The sequence below is a fragment of the Myotis brandtii genome, unplaced genomic scaffold (genome assembly GCF_000412655.1).
Source record: "Myotis brandtii unplaced genomic scaffold, ASM41265v1 scaffold915, whole genome shotgun sequence".
NCBI classification, from domain to species: Eukaryota; Metazoa; Chordata; class Mammalia; order Chiroptera; family Vespertilionidae; genus Myotis; species Myotis brandtii.
Genome location: NW_005371769.1, coordinates 1,851,335 through 1,853,069, shown reverse-complemented (window position 1 = coordinate 1,853,069; position 1,735 = coordinate 1,851,335). Strand labels below are relative to the sequence as shown.

The 1,735-nt window shown below is 63.3% G+C and overlaps 1 protein-coding gene across 1 annotated transcript in view; it reads left to right on the top strand.

Moving 5' to 3' along the window:
- The first annotated feature begins 315 nt into the window (after positions 1-315).
- The window catches only part of CDH4 (cadherin 4, type 1, R-cadherin (retinal)), a 151,752-nt gene continuing 150,332 nt past the window's right edge, over positions 316-1,735 (top strand). The window contains exons 1-2 of the mRNA XM_014532776.1: positions 316-503; positions 633-730. The gene's annotated coding sequence lies outside the window, so the exon portion shown is untranslated. The remainder of the gene's footprint in view (positions 504-632; positions 731-1,735) is intronic.

Sequence of the window (1,735 nt, the reverse complement as noted above, 5' to 3'; positions counted from 1 at the left end):
GCAAGACGTCCGGGGCGAGTCACCGGGCAGCCAGACGGACGGGGGAGGGGGGGGAGCCACAGAGGAAGCTGGCTACAGGTCAGGGTAGCGCTTCCCACTTACGGCCGCCGCGTGGTTGGCTGTGAAAGGTGGGGCGAGACACAAGCAGATGGCACGAGCGAGCGGGAGGGGTCCTTAAACTGCCTTCGGTTCTTTGGTGAAGCTGAGCGTGGCAGCCAGGCAGGCGCCTGGTGGAGAGGAGGGCGCGCGGAGCCTGCCTGGAGCCTCGGCCAGGCGGCCTGGTCACAAGCCCACGACTGAGCCCTGACGTGGAGACTGTTATCAGGCCACACGGAGCGGAACAAGCCAAAAGCCAAGTCCTGGAGATCCCAACACCCACGCCCTGGGCAGCTCTGCCCTCCGACCTCATTTCCCCACGCTCCCCAGACCTCTGTGCTGTCCGTCCCCGAGCCTGGCGCTGGGTCCGTGAGGGACGGTGGCAGGGGGGACCCGGAAGAGCGCAGGTGAGACAGCCGGGCCCGGGAGCCTCATCTGGGCAGTTTCATCAGGAAGAGGCCCCCAGACTTCCCCTTGCCTCCATGTGAGGTGTCCCGGCAAAGTGGGGAACGTGTTCAACAGGAACTGTTCAACAGGAAACCTTACGCGGCGCTGCTTTCTGCGGGTTTCTGGAATCCTCTGCGCAGGGAGCGGCCACACCCGCCAGCCGGGAGCAGCACTCGGAGGAGCAGAGGTAAAGCAGCCCCATCCCACGAAGGCGCAGAACACAGTGCTTTCCGGGTCCGGAGATGAGGCCCGCGTGGCGGGGGGGTGGGGGGGCGCCGCCCTCTGTGTCGGGCCTGGGCCCCCGGTGCCTCCCCTCCAACTCCCTGGGCTTAGCGGCTCCCCGGAGCCCTCAGAGCAGCCAGGACCTCTGAGTGGCAGGAGGGAGAGAGCAGCGGGAGGCGGATGCCACGCCTGTGGTCCGTGGGGAGCAGCCACCAGCAGCTCCCAGGGGAGGGGTCACAGAGCAAGGCCCTGCGCCAGAGCCAAGCGGAGGCCTTAGGCTTGAAGATGAGTTAACCAGCGCCTTGTCGTGGAGAAATCCCGACTGTTCTGCCACAGGTGCTGCTTCAAGGGCCGCCTCGTTCTCCGAGTCCCATCGCCCGCCCCTGGGATCTGCCCTCCCAGGGCTGCAGCCAGGCCTTGGCAACACCCCTCGGAGACACAGGCTCACCTTCCCATCAAGCTCAGGTCCGGGGAGAGGGTGGAGGCAAGGTCGGCGGTATGAGCTGGACTCCACTCTGCCAGGGAGCAGCCACGCCGCCTGGATTTTCCCCTAACCCTGTAGCTTTCTTCCCAACTTCCTTTCACCTTCCTCTTGCATGCTGCTCCCTCGAACGCATTTTTGAGATTCTAGACGCTGTACATCAGGTCACAGTATCTAAGTCGTGTGAAACTCTGCTTCCAAATGAAGGGCTGCCTGACCGGCATGGCTCAGAGGGTGAGCATTGACCTATGAACCAGGAGGTCACGGTTAGATTCCCGGTCAGGGCTCATGCCCGGGTTTTGGGCTTGACCCCGGTGGCGGGTGTGCAGGAGGCAGCGGATCTATGATTCTCTCTCATCATCGGTGTTTCTCTCTCTCCCTCTCCCTTCCTCTCTGAGATCAATACAAACATTTTTTTAAGTGAAGGGTTGCCATTCTGCCCACAGTGCAGGCGGGCAGCCAAGGAGCGATGCGTTCACGACCGCACTT